Source organism: Salmo salar, chromosome ssa20, assembly GCF_905237065.1.
Source record: "Salmo salar chromosome ssa20, Ssal_v3.1, whole genome shotgun sequence".
NCBI lineage: Eukaryota > Metazoa > Chordata > Actinopteri > Salmoniformes > Salmonidae > Salmo > Salmo salar.
Genome location: NC_059461.1, coordinates 1,415,512 through 1,430,446, shown reverse-complemented (window position 1 = coordinate 1,430,446; position 14,935 = coordinate 1,415,512). Strand labels below are relative to the sequence as shown.

At 40.9% G+C, this 14,935-nt stretch overlaps 1 protein-coding gene across 1 annotated transcript in view; it reads left to right on the top strand.

Annotated features, from left to right (window-relative positions):
- The first annotated feature begins 1,468 nt into the window (after positions 1–1,468).
- ostn (osteocrin) overlaps positions 1,469–14,935 on the top strand; it is a 37,080-nt gene continuing 23,613 nt past the window's right edge. Inside the window, exon 1 of the mRNA XM_045704185.1 lies at positions 1,469–1,834. The gene's annotated coding sequence lies outside the window, so the exon portion shown is untranslated. The remainder of the gene's footprint in view (positions 1,835–14,935) is intronic.

Sequence of the window (14,935 nt, the reverse complement as noted above, 5' to 3'; positions counted from 1 at the left end):
ACATGCATGGCATGCAGATATACACTTATAGCACGCACACACACACACACACACACACACACACACACACACACACACACACACACACACACACACACACACACACACACACACACACACACACACACACACACACACACACACCTTATTGCACTGATGTAGGGTGTGAAGCCATACTGTGGCACAGTACTCCAGGTGAGTTGTTATCATGGTGTGGTAGATTGTCAGGAGGATGTCCTTGGAGATGAAGTCCTTTGCCATTTTTAGAGTGCCAAGCCCAGACAGCAGTCTCACTGTGACCAGGCTGGCGTGTTTAGTCCAGTGTAGATGTGGGTCCAACTTCATCCCCAGGTACTTGGCGTTTACTTGTTCATGAGTGATTTGTCCGTCTGTTCTTGTGACACTTTTGCCTATGTGTCTCAGCTTTTGTGGGTTGCCAAACAGCATTGCCTTTTTACTATGCATTGCTCCCTCTGAGGATCTTGATATAACTTGTTGGCAATAAAAAGTGGTTGGTGGTCTGTTTGTATTTAATTATAGTGTGTGATAAGTCAGCTGGATTTGCTGCAGATTGCCCTCAGTCTAAGGAGAGAGATCCAGAGGGGCTACAGACTGTGTCTCTCACTAGCTCTGTCTTATATAGGTCAAACCTGGGAAAACATTGAATCAGAATTGAAACAGAAGGAATTCAAACAGGTTGAACCAATTTTGTACCAGTTTTGGTATAACAGGTAGAACTCTTATGGACCAGTTTTACAATGGTTGAGTTTTGGTTTGGTCAAGCCTGGATTTGTTGTTGAGATCAGCCGACATGAGATGTGAGTTTGTACTGAAGACAAGTTAAGTTGGAGGTCCAGGAGTTGGGCATAGAGGGACACAGGATCCACAGGTTTAGCTCAGACAGACAGACAGACAGACAGACAGACAGACAGACAGACAGACAGACAGACAGACAGACAGACAGACAGACAGACAGACAGACAGACAGACAGACAGACAGACAGACAGACAGACAGACAGACAGACAGACAGACAGACAGACAGACAGACAGACAGACAGACAGACAGACAGACAGACAGACAGACAGACAGACAGACAGACAGACAGAGCCCTAGATGGTTCATCGGGCATGATATTAGGCTACATAGTGTACAGTTAGTGTATAGGTCAGGAGGATCTGACTTTAGTTTAGACAAGGAGTAGCTATCATGACTTTATTTCAGACAGGGGAGATACAAGCCTGGGCTGAGCGATCTGATCATCTGCAGGCGATCTGATCAACCGCAGGCGGTATGGAAAGATAAACCTTGCCTGTCGCCTACACCTGTCGCCTCTCCTCCTCTGATCTCTCTACCTACATCGCCCGCTCGCCTCTGTGGCTTTAAGGACCGTCATTCCGACAGCATGCACCTCATCAGGCAACGGGACCTGACCTTTCCCTCTGATTTCTGGGACATTAACTCTGTTGCCCAGTAGAGGGAGGGGGGGGACAACAGCCCTCACCTCCCCCGGCCACCCAGCTACTCCCCAGAGTTCCCATTAGCAGGTAATAGCCCCAGCCCTGGGGTGATGAGGATGAAAGTGTCAGAGTGAGAGGGTTTAGGGCAAGGAGCAGTGGAGCAGTGGAAAACGAGGAGAAATGATGTCAGAGGAATCGCGACCACCGATTGGAGTGCAGATTCCAGAGGAGAGCCTATAAAATGGGGAAAGTCAACACCAGGAACAAGCAAAGGGAGGGAAAAGTTGGAACGTGAGAAATTCCAGGAACTTTTCAACATCCTCTCTCTTCTCCTGTGTGTGTATGTGTGTGTTCCAGACTGTCTAAAACCAAAGGTGAGTACAATAGAACGATCGAGTACAATAGAACGAATGGGGCTCTCTGTGCACAAGTTGGTGCTCAGACATGCATGGATATATATATACATAAATGCATGAATGTAGCGCAGGTGTGTACACTCTTAGAAAAACAAGGTGCTATCTTGAACCAAAAATTGTTATTTGGCTGTCCCCATAGGAGAACCCTTCGAAGAACCCCTTTTGGTTCCAACTAGAACCATTTTGGGTTCCATGTAGAACCATTTTGGGTTCCATGTAGAACCTTTTCCACATAGGGTTTGCATGGAACCCAAAATAGTTCTACCTAGAAACAAAAAAGGGTTCTAAATGGAACCAAAAAGGGTTCCCCTATATGGACAGCCCCAGAACCCTATTGGAACCCTTTTTTCTAAGAGTATATGTTCATCACACCTATGTGTATGTGTGCAGGTGTTCTTGAGAGATGTTGTTCATGTGTGCAATATAGAATACAGTAGAAGAAAGATGAGTGAATGACCTTGCCTAAGTTCACAATTAGTGAGAACATTTGTTTGATCTTTGAATTGTATCTGCATTTTTGTGAATGGAAGAATTTGAGTGTCTTTGTGTGTGCGTAAAGAATGTCTGTGACATATGGAGAGTGTGAGTGTGTCTTTGAGAGAATGTTGGTGTGCGTACATTGGGGAGAGAGTGCATGTGATGGGTGGAGGTGTTTATTTTCGGGAATGGAAAATGCTAAAATTAGCTGATGTTGCTAGACAATACCCTTTGCCAGACAAGTCTAAAACATACACTGTGAAAACCTTGGGGGAATTGAACACGACATGGTTTCAAACAGGGCCGCATGATTTTACAGTTTGAGAAAGGTGTTCCAAAAGTTATTCTATGGACCAATAGAGACATTTAGTTATTTTTACCAGCTTTTCAGTTGATTTACTGCTTGGTCATTTGGACCAGGATGCAAGTGCTCTCGGGGTAGACTTATACACTTGGTATAGATAGATATAGACTAGATAAAGATGAGATATCCATGTGAGGGAACTATGTTTTTGTACATTTAATGATGGGAGTGTTTTATTGCTCAAATCATGTGTTTAATTGCTCAAATCCCACACATCATGTGTTCTGGGTATATTCCATTTTTAAATTGGACCATCAAATGTTTCTCTCGTTAGTGCCAAAGGTTGGTTATGGCTATTGGAAGCGAGTGAAGGGTGTTGAAAGTTGGGACAGCGGCAGAGTGTTTGTTGTAGAGGGGTCCTACTGTTTTGGGTAGCTGTTTTGAGTAATTTGGGGTAGTTTTGGGGTATTAGTTGGACCCTTGTAGAGGAATACTACATGTATGGTAAAAACGGTGTGAAGGAGTTTTAATACCTATTGGTATTAGAGAATAGGAAATCGTCCTTTGAATTCTACAGTGTTTTTATTTTATTCATTATTTTATTTAATCTTTCTTCTGACAGGGAGTAATGCTGATGCATACACATCAATATACACATCAATATAAACATCAATATACACATTAATACACAAAATAATATAAAACAAACACAAATTCGTCAGTTATCCTGCGCTCTAGCACACTCAGACGAGAGTGCTCTGAAATCAGAGTAGGTAGCCAGAACATATTTACCAGCTATGTCTATCAACAGTTGTCGCATTGACATCTTGAACATTCGACTGAAATGGTTACTTGCATAGTGAAGTCTTTTGTTAAGACATGTAGCTAGCTAGCTAAACAAAAAACCATAATCCAAACTCATGACGTTTCTACCCTGCATGACTGTGCAGGTCTCAAACCAACCAGGTTCAATGTTAGCTAGCCTTCAGTGCAGCTTTTGACATTATCGATCACAGTCTGCTGCTGGAAAAAAGTATGTGTTATGGCTTTACACCCCCTACTATAATGTGGATAAAGAGTTACTTGTCTAACAGAACACAGAGGGTGTTCTTTAATGGAAGCCTCTCAAACATAATCCAGGTAGAAGTAGGAATTCCCCAGGGTAGCTGTTTAGGCCCATTGCTTTTTTCAATCATTACTAACGACATGCCACCGACTTTGAGTAAAGCCAGTGTGTCGTTGTATGCGGATGACACAACATTATACACGTTAGCTACTACAGGGACTGAAATGACTGCAACACTTAACAAATAGCTGCGGTTATTTTTGGAATGGATAGCAAGGAATAAGTTAGTCCTAAATATTTCCAAAACTAAAAGCATTGTATTTGGGACAGATCATTCACTAAACTCTAAACCTCAACTACATCTGGTAATTAATAATGTGGAAATTGAACAAGTTGAGGTTCGAGGAGCTATCAAAACATATTGATAGAACAGCAGCTAAGAGGGTGAGATGTCAGTCCATAATAAAGCGCTGCTCTGCCTTCTTAACAACACTATCAACAAGGCAGGTCCTACAGGCCCTGGTTTTGTTGCACCTGGACTACTGTTCAGTCGTGTGGTCAGGTGCCACAAAGAGGGACTTGCAAAAATCGCTGAAGCTGGAGACTTATATTTCCCTCACTAACTTTAAACATCAGCTATCTGAGCAGCTAACCGATCGCTGCAGCTGTACGTAGCCCATCTGTAAATAGCCCATCCAATCTACCTACCTCATTCCCATATTGTTTTTATTTACTTTTCTGCTCTTTTGCACACCAGTATTTCTACTTGCACATCATCATCTGCACATCTATCACTCCAGTGTTAATTTGCTAAATTGTAATTACTTCACTACTATGGCCTATTAATTGCTTTACCTCACGCCATTTGCACACACTGTATATAGACTTTCTTTTTTTCTATTGTGTTATTGACTGTACGCTTGTTTATTCCATGTGTAACTCTGTGTTGTTGTTTGTGTCGCACTGCTTTGCTTTATCTTGGCCAGGTCGCAGTTGTAAATGAGAACTTGTTCTCAACTAGCCTACCTGGTTAAATAAAGGTGAAATTAAAAATTAAAAAAGATAAAAGAACAGGGCAGCACAGCTGGCCCTTAAAATTACACGGAGAGCTAACATTAATGACATGCATGTCAATCTCTTATGGCTCAAAGTGGAAGAGAGATTGACTTCCTCATTACTTGTTTTTGTAAGAGGTGTTGACAAGCTGAAGGTACTGAGCTGTCTGTTTAAAATACTAGCACACAGCTCGGACACCTATGCATACCCCACAACACATGCCACCAGAGGTCTCTTCACAGTCCCCAAGTCCAGAACAGACTATGGGAGGCGCACTCTACCACATAGAGCCATGACTACATGGAACTCTATTCCACATCAGGTAACTGATGCAAGCAGTAGAATCAGATTGTAAAAATACAACTTATGGAACAGCGGGGACTGTGAAGTAACACAAACATAGGCACAGACACATGCGTACGCACACATGATAACATATGCACTATACACACACGTACACATGGATTTTGCGTTGTAGATATGTGGTAGTGGAGTATGGTCCTGAGGGCACACAGTGTTTTGGGAATTCTGTAATGAATGTATTGTAATGTTTTTAAATTTGTATAACTGCCTTAGTCTTGGCAGAAGCTAATGGAGATCCATAATACATACAAATGCAAACATTAGATTATAACTAGCAAAGGAAATGGCTCTGAGATACAAATAATATTACTACACAGATCATACATATATGGTTAGCTAGCGAGCCAGCCAGCTAACGTTAGCTTGCTAACTAACAGTACACTATAACTTGAAATTAAACTTTCTGACAAAATTAGAAACGTGCAATATCTGAAAATGTGGCTAGCTAGACTATCTTACCGGTATACTGTACATGGATGGACGCTTCTCCCTCTCTGTTACGGATGCCCCTAGTTTGAATATGTAATCCGGAGACAGACGATTTCTCCATCTCCTTAGCTATCATACTTTAATTCCACTGATTTCAAAACTCGATCTCTCGGCATGTCCAGCCCCCTCATTATCTCAGCCAATCATGGCTAGCGGGAAGGTTGCTGCCTTTTTTTGTGGCCAAACAAACTAGGCTTGTAATTTAACAATTTAATTTGTATTTACAGATGGCATACACATTAAGGCTTATGAAAGTTCATGTTCTAGAAGCCATTTCTGTGTTCATGTAGGTAGGGGTAAAAGTGACAAGGCAATCAGTATAGATAATAAACAGAGTAGCAGCAGTGTGTTGGAAAGTGTGAAAGTGTGTGTTTGCCGGTCGGTGCCGTTTAAGATGAGGGAGGATGATTATTTATTTTATGATCATGGCCTTATTTCTATTACAGCATATTGGATGACTGTCAGTCATATTCCAATCACCCAGCTCAATGTAACATCAATAGGTTCAGGCTACAACATGATACTCACATTTTCCCTATACCCAACATGAGATTGCTACAACCTAGCCTATGAATGAAAGTTTACAACGTAAACAGGTCGAGAGACATTTTTTTGTAATCAAGATGTCGGACAGTGACACATTCAATACAGCCTTGCACACTCTTGCCTGTATCTAGCTGATCTAGAGTGTAATCATTAGTCCAACATAGTTTTTATTGGACAAATTCAGGTATGTTTCTCCTTCCGTTTAAAAAACGTTTTTGAACAGAATCGGCAGAATGAATACACCCCTGATCATATGCAAACAGTACAAGCAGCCACTTCAGTGAACACCACATCAGCTGTCTGTGACCAAGCGAAACACTCTTTCTAAGCCAAACCTTCATATCATAACCTCTATCACACAGCCTACATCTTTGTCACCATATCAGCTAACGTCATAGTCAATATAGCTAATAGAACTAACGTGTTCGTATACCAGCTACAATCATGCAGTAAAGTGTACAGTCAGCAAGCAGTTTAGCAGTTACACTGTGAAAAGTGAAAAATTGACAAGGAAATATAGTTCTCATTCTCTCTCACTCTAGCTTTTCCTTCAATTTGGAAGAAATTAATTTGTTCAAAACTGTTCAACTACATTTTTCAAAACTGTTCAACAAAACTGTTCAACTATTGTCTTTCCCTCTCTTTGAGTCAACTACGCGCCACATTTTATGCACTGCAGTGCTAGCTAGCTGTAACTTATGCTTTCAATACTAGATTTCTTCTCTGATCCTTTGTTTGGGTGAACAACAAGTCAGTTCATGCTGCAAGAGCTATGATTATTAATTGTCATTATTACAGTAAATCCATGGAAGAGGGTGAGAACCATGAGCCTCCTAGGTTTTGTATTGAAGCCAATGTACCTAGAGGAGGAAGGAAACTAGCTGTCCTCCAGCTATACCATGGTGCTACACTACAGAGTGCTGTTGAGGCTACTTCATTGTGTTTTAATCAATGATTTGTTGATGTGAATATATTTAGTATAGTTGAATTTAAAAATGAAAACTTTTTTAATGTTTCATTATTTACATTTTTCTGAAATTCACTGATAAGAATGGTCCTTCCCTTCCTCCTCTGAGGAGCCTCCACTGGTGTGAGCAGATGTAATGGTGTGTGTTTGTGTATGTGTGTGTTGGAGTGTCAGTGTAAGTACATGTGAGTGTGTGGGTAGAGTCCAATGAGTGGGCATAGTCAGTGCAAGAAAGTCAGTGGAAAAAAGGGTCAATGCAAATAGTCCAGGTAGCCATTTGATTAACTGTTCAGCACTCTTATGGCTCTGGCATAGAAGCGGTTTTGGTCACAGAATTTGTGCTCTGGTAGAAAAGTGAACAGTCTATGGCTTGGGTGGCTGGGGTATTTGATAATTTTACGGTCCTTCCTTTGATACTGCCTGGTATAGAGGTCCTGGATGGCAGGGAACTCGGGCCCAGTGATGTACTGGGCCATCCGCGTAACCCTCTGTAGCGCCTTGTGATCGAGGGAGGTGCAGTTGCCATACCAAGCAGTGATGCAGCCAGTCAAGATGCGCTCAGTGGTGATCTGAGGGGCCATGCCAAATCTTTTCAACCTCCTGAGGGGTAAGAGGCATTGTCATGCCTTCTTCACGACTGTGCTGGTGTGAGTGGACCATGTTACGTCCTTGGTGATATGGACACTAAGGAACTTGAAGCTCTCGACCCACTCCACTGCGGCCCTGTTGATGTACCTCCATTTCCTGTAGTCCACGATTAGCTACTTTGTCTTGCTGACATTGAGGGAGAGGTTGTTGTCCTGGCACCACACTGCCAGGTCTCTGACCTCCTCCCTGTAGGCTGTCTCATCGTCATCGGGGATCAGGCCTACCACCGAGCTTGGGAAAGAGCTTAGAGAGGACTATGGTGTTGAATGCTGAGCTGTCTCAGGGGATTAATGGCTGATTTTAAGATGAAATTGTCAACACTGTTACGGTTAACACTGTTACTTTATTTTGCACTTAATAGGTACTTACTACAGTTAAACGTGCTCTTTATGACAGGATGTTAACATTCTGTGAAATCAAAGTTGTTTTGATTTTACTAAACCTACAAGTGTAGTAAATGTACTTCATACCATTTAGAATGCACTGTTTATTAAAAACTTATACAACACACTAGGCTCATACACTACCGGTCCAAAGATTTTGAAAACCTACTATTTCAAGGGGTTTTCTTTATTTTTACTATTTTCCACATTGTAGAATAACAGTGAAGACATCAAAACTATGAAATAACACATATGGAATCATCTAGTAACCTAAAAAGTTCTAAACAAATCAAAATATATTTTATATTTGAGATTCTTCAAATAACCACCCTTTGCCTTGATGACAGCTTTGCACACTCTTGGCATTCTCTGAACCAGCTTCACTTGGAATGCTTTTCCAACCGTCTTAAAAGGAGTTCCCACTTATGCTGAGCAGTTGTTAGCTGCTTTTCCTTCACTCTGCGGTCTGACTCATACCAAACCATTTCAATTTGGTTGATGTCGGGGGATTGTGGAGGCCAGGTCATCTTATGCAGCACTCCATCACTCTCCTTCTTGGTAAAATAGCCCTTACACAGCCTGTAGGTGTGTTGGGTCATTGTCCTGTTGAAAAACAAATGATAGTGCCACTAAGCCCAAACCAAATGGGATGGCGTATCGCTGCAGTATGCTGTGGTAGCCATGCTGGTTAAGTGTGCCGTGAATTCTAAATAAATCACAGACAGTGTCACCAGTAAAGCACCCCCACACCATCACACCTCCTCTTCCATGCTTTACGGTGGGAACCACACATGCATCGTTTCAACCTCCTGAGGGGTAAGAGGCATTGTCATGCCTTCTTCACGACTGTGCTGGTGTGAGTGGACCATGTTAAGTCCTTGGTGATATGGACACTAAGGAACTTGAAGCTCCAGATCACACCTCCTCTTCCATGCTTTACGGTGGGAACCACACATGCAGAGTTCACCTACTCTGCGTCTTACAAAGACATGGCGGTTGGAACCAAAAATCTCCAATGTGGACTCATCAGACCAAAGGTTACATTTCTACCGGTCTAATGTCTATTGCTCGTGTTCCTTGGCCCAAGCAAGTCTCTTCTTATCATTGGTGTCCTTTAGTAGTGGTTTCTTTGCAGCAATTCAACCTTGAAAGGCCTGATTCACACAGTCTCCTCTGAACCTTTGATGTTGAGATGTGTCTGTCACTTGAACTCTAAAGCATTTATTTGGGCAGCAATTTCTGAGGCTGGTAACTCTAATGAACTTATCCTCTGCAGCAGAGGTAGCTCGGGGTCTTCCATTACTGTGGCGGTCCTATGAGAGCCAGTTTCATCATAGTACTTTATGTTTTTTGCGACTGCACTTGAAGAAACTTTAAAAGTTCTTGAAATGTTCCTTATTGACTGACCTTCTGTCACGCCCTGACCATAGAGAGTCCTTGCTTCTCTATGGTGTAATAGGTCAGGGCGTGACTGGGGGTATTCAAGTTTATTATTTCTATGTGGGGTTCTAGTTTATTATTTCTATGTTGGTGATTTGTATGATTCCCAATTAGCAGCAGCTGGTAATCGTTGTCTCTAATTGGGGATCATATTTAGGTAGCATTTTTCCAACCTGTGTTTGTGGGATATTGTTTTGTGTTTGTGCATCACTTAGTCACGCTTCGTTTGATCATTTATTGTTTTGTGCGGTTCACTTAAAACCTCTTACATCTAGATGTTCCGCTAGCGGAACACCTGCTCCAATATCCAATGATGGGCGTGGCGCGAAATACAAATTCCTCTAAAATCCGAAAACTTCAATTTTTCAAACATATGACTATTTCACAGCATTTTAAAGACAAGACTCTCCTTTATCTAACCACACTGTCCGATTTCAAAAAGGCTTTACAGCGAAAGCAAAACATTAGATTATGTCAGCAGAGTACCAAGCCAGAAATAATCAGACACCCATTTTTCAAGCTAGCATATAATGTCACAAAAACCCAGAAGACAGCTAAATGCAGCACTAACCTTTTACAAACTTCATCAGATGACACACCTAGGACATCATGTTACACACAGCATGCATTCTTTTGTTCAATAAAGGTCATATTTATATATAAAAACAGCATTTTACATCGGCGTCTGACGTTGACTAACTATTTTCCCCTCAAATGCGTCCCGGGAAACAGTGCATAATTCCCTTTATTACTATTCGAAAACAATTTTTAAAATTTATATTGTCAATCTAACATTTATAGATGAATATCTCTTGAGAACAGCTGTCATACCAGATTTTAAATTAACTTTACTGGGTAATCACACTTTGCGATAAAAGGAGATGCGATACTCAGAAAATGAGCCAGGAAAACTAGCGCCGCGCCATCTTGGAACAATCGCAAGTCACATCTGATCTTGTATAATATTGTCAATAATCGCCTACCTTTAGTTGTCTTCATCAGAAAGCACTTCCAGGAATCCCAGGTCCACAACAGATGTATTTTCGGTCGAAAAAGTCCATCCTTCATGTTCCATTAGCCTGCTGTTGGTAGCATGTCCTAGGGCTGTCTCCAAATGCTCCGACGTGCGCGGGACAGTAGTTTCGGAAAATGTACTTTTTCCCTCCTCTAGGTTCATTCAAACATGTCAAACGTTGTAAAACATTAATCTTCAGGGCCTGTAACACCAAGAGAGCCAATAAGATTCGACGGGGACGGTTGCAGAGTGTTTTAAAACGTTTCCAAAGGTGGGGGTAGACTGGGCCGCCGACGTCATAATGGGGATGGCCCATCCCCTGTGACCAATTTCCAATGCGTCTCATTCACTGAGTTTCGACTGTAGAAGGTTGATAGCTAAGGAGATGGAGAAAATGCTGGCGTTTGATTGCAAATATGCAGAGGGAGTTGAAAAGAGAACACACAGAAGGCTGTTGTATAAAACACCTGTCTATGGATTACATCTTCAAACTAAGGGAAACCATACCATCCGTGACAGATAGGTAGAAACGTCCATCCATGTCTACAGGTAAGATAGTTTAGCTAGCTCCATTTTAAGTTATTATTCATTTTTCATTTTGTCAGAAAGTCTGTTCAATTCAAGATAAAGCGTGCTGTTAGCTAGCTAGCTAACATTAGCTAGCTGGCTTGCTAACGTTACGTGTATGATCTGTGTATTAATATTATTCGTATCGCAGAGCCATTTGCATTGCTGGTTATAGCCTATTGTTAGCTAGCTAGCTATCATTGAACCTGGATGGTTAGCTTCCTGCAGATTCATGAAGGGTAGTAACATTATGAGTTGAGATTATGTTTCATTGTTTAGCTAGCTAGCTAGATAGATAGCTACATGTCTCAACAAAAGACCCCACTATGCAAGTAACCATTTCACTACTCTATCTCTATCCTGTGCATGTAACAAATAAACGTTGATCTTATATGATATAGTGTATGTTTACCAGAGACGGTATTGTGAAGAACATGACCTGCACCAATGTCAAATTAGGATATAACGTTTGTCTCGTTAGCCTGTGTCCAAGTTCTAAAATTCTCAGGTAGAATGCCCTACTTTTATTTTGTCGCACTCACAAACTTAAGCTATTTTCAGGAATTGTGTCGCCATTAACCTCTATGGGCTAGGTGGGACGCTAGCGTGCCACCCGTGGTGCACTCCATCAACAGCAGGTGCATTTCAAGAGCGGCAAATTTGAATCCAAATAAATGTCAAAATTCAAATTTTTCAAACATACAACTATTTTACACCCTTTGAAAGATAAACATCTCCTTAATCTAACCACGTTTTACGATTTCAAAAAGGTTTTACGGCGAAAGCATAAATTTAGAGTATGTTAGGACAGTACATTTACAAGAGTTGTGTGTAATGTTTTGTCGATTCAAAGACAGGGTCACCAAAACCATAAAACCAGCTAAAATGATGCACTAACCTTTTACAATCTCCATCAGATGACACTCCTAGGACATTATGTTAGACAATGCATGCATTTTTAGTTCTATCAAGTTCATATTTATATCCAAAAACAGCGTTTTACTATGGCATTGATGTTGAGGAAATCGTTTCCCTCCAATAACCGGCAGTCAAGTCAGCGTCACAAATTAAATAATTAAAATTAGAAAACATTGGTAAAATATTATATTGTCATTTAAAGAATTATAGATTTACATCTCTTGAACGCAATCAACTTGCCAGATTTAAAAATAACCTTACTGGGAAATCACACTTTGCAATAATCTGAGCACTGCGCCCAGAAAAATACGCGTTGCGATACAGACTAGACGTCATGTTGGGGAGATCTAAAATCGAAAATACTATGTAAATAATCCATTACCTTTGATTCTCTTCATCAGATGTCACTTCCAGGTATCACAGGTCCATAACGAATGTAGTTTTGTTCAAAAAAGCTCATCATTTATGTCCAAAAATCTCCGTCTTGTTAGCACATGATCTAAGCCAGCCGGACTTCTCGTCATGAACGAGGGGAAAAAATATATTTACGTTCGTTCAAACATGTCAAACGTTGTATAGCATAAATCATTAGGGCCTTTTTTAACCAGAACATGAATAATATTCAAGGTGGACGAATGCATACTCTTTTATAACGTATTGGAACGAGGGTACCCAACATGAACTCGCGCGCCAGGTGTCTAATGGGACATCATCGTTCCATGGCTCTTGTTCGGTCAGATCTCCCTCCAGAAGACTCAAAACACTTTGTAAAGGCTGGTGACATCTAGTGGAAGCAATAGGAAGTGCCAAAATATTCCTCAGCCCCTGTGTTTTTCAATGGGATAGGTTTAAAGGTAATACAACACATCAGGTATCCACTTCCTGTCAGAAAATGTCTCAGGGTTTTGCCTGCCAAATGAGTTCTGTTATACTCACAGACACCATTCAAACAGTTTTAGAAACTTTAGAGTGTTTTCTATCCATATATAATAAGTATATGCATATTCTAGTTACTCGGTAGGATTAGTAACCAGATTAAATCGGGTACATTTTTTTTATCCAGACGTGCAAATGCTGCCCCCTAGCCCTAACAGGTTAACTTGTAGATAATGATCTTGTTGCGACTTTATTTTCCTTTACTAATGAAGACAAAGGAACCAAAGTGTATTCATTGTCAGCTATATGATAGGGTCATTATTTGAACTGGCTAGCCAGCTTACTAAACATTAGCTAGAAACGAACAAAACTTGAAACATTGTTTAGAAAGTTGCTTTTAATTGCCTGGTTTGCTAGATTGACATGTACTAAATACATTTTTAAATGGGTGGGTTCATTGTTGTTAAAATTCACTAGTTATGCTATTTTGGACCACTAGGTTGCTGATATCATGCAGCCTCTAGTTTTTGTGCTTATACTTTTTCATAATATCAATGACAAGTCTGATGTCGGACGACAATAGAATGTTCATGTCACTGTGACAACTGTTGATAGACGTAGCATAAACCAGCCTTTCGTCTTGAAATCTTTGGTTGTTTTGCACATGACCTCACATGTTAATCCTTAAAGAGATGGGTGTGAACAATGCTGAATGGGTTTAGACAATGAAGAGCTCTCCAGTAGGTTTACCAAATATTCAATGGCCATTTTCACAAAAGTGCGGTTACAAGTTTATCAACTTTCAAAGCATAATTATCAAATCAAATTTTATTGGTCACATACACATATTTAGCAGATGTTATTGCGGTGTAGTGAAATGCTTGTGTCCTAGCTCCAACAGTGCAGTAATATCTAACAATTCACAACAATACACACAAATCTAAAGTAAAATAATGGATTTAAGAAATATATCAATATTAGGACAAGCAGTTATTACAGTACAAATTATAGTAGAATACAATACAGTATATACATATGAGATGAGTAAAGCAGTATGTAAACATTATTAAAAACATGACTAGTGTTCCATTATTAAAGTGACCAGTGATTCCATGTCTATAGGGCAGCAGCCTCTAATGTTCAGGGTTGAGTAACCGTTTGGTAGCCGGCTAGTGATGGCTATTTAACAGACTAATGGCCTTGAGATAGAAGCTGTTTCAGTCTCTCGGTCCCAGCTTTGATGCACCTGTACTGATCTCGCCTTCTGGATGGTAGCGGGGTGAACAGGCCGTGGCTCAGGTGGTTGATGTCCTTGATGATCTTTTTGGCTTGGAGGGTACTATGGTGTTGAAGGCTGAGCTATAGTCAATGAACAGCATTCTTACATAGGTATTCCTCTTGTCCAGATGGGATAGGGCAGTGTGCAGTGCGATTGCATCGTCTGTGGATCTATTGGGGCGGTATGCAAATTGGGTTTAGGGTGTCAGGTAAGGTAGAGGTGATATGATCCTTAATAACTAGCCTCTCAAAGCACTTCTTGATGACAGAAGTGAGTGCTACGGGGCAATAGTCATTTAGTTCAGTTACCAATGCTTTCTTGGGTAGAGGAACAATGGTGGACATCTTTAAGAAAGTGAGGACAGCAGGCTGGGATAAGGAGAGATTAAAAATGTCTGTACACACTTCAGCCAGCTGGTCTGCGCATACAAAGTTTTACTTATCTGTTTTTTACTTAACACCTTGAAATTGTTTTTATCTTAACTTCTGAAATCATTGTTGGTTAAGGGCTTGTAAGTAAGCATTTCACTGTAAAGTCTACTACACCTGTTGTATTTGGCGCATGTGACAAATAACATTTGATTTGATTTGATTTGCTCTGAGGACACGTTTAAATGTCTTTCTCATGTCGGCCACGGAGAATGAGAGCCCATACTCCCTGGGAGC